A 316-nucleotide genomic window follows, 5' to 3' on the forward strand; every position below is an offset into this window, starting at 1 on the left:
CTATACTAAAACTTCAATCCATTACAACAAGTAATGAGACTGCATTTTAGCTTTACGAACATGCAAAACATTGTGTTTGGTTCTCAAAAGCATAAACTTCAATATAATCGCAAGGCTGTAAAACAGGAGTTTACACTCTTATTTGGTCGCCCACGGTGAGTGGCACACTGGGGGGTCCCGGCCATAGGCAATTGCCGTTATATTTGTCACCCTGCAAAAAGGATGTATGGCACTATGAAGCACCCGTCGCGAGTGGGTTAAATTATATACGAGAAAATCACAATTCTGTACTCTATAACACGCAAAAGAAATCAAC

At 40.5% G+C, this 316-nt stretch overlaps 1 protein-coding gene across 3 annotated transcripts in view; it reads right to left on the minus strand.

Moving 5' to 3' along the window:
• The window catches only part of LOC119587193 (WD repeat-containing and planar cell polarity effector protein fritz homolog), a 30592-nt gene that overhangs the window by 14467 nt on the left and 15809 nt on the right, over positions 1-316 (minus strand). The window lies entirely within an intron of this gene.

The sequence above is a fragment of the Penaeus monodon genome, chromosome 22 (assembly GCF_015228065.2).
Source record: "Penaeus monodon isolate SGIC_2016 chromosome 22, NSTDA_Pmon_1, whole genome shotgun sequence".
Taxonomy (NCBI): Eukaryota; Metazoa; Arthropoda; class Malacostraca; order Decapoda; family Penaeidae; genus Penaeus; species Penaeus monodon.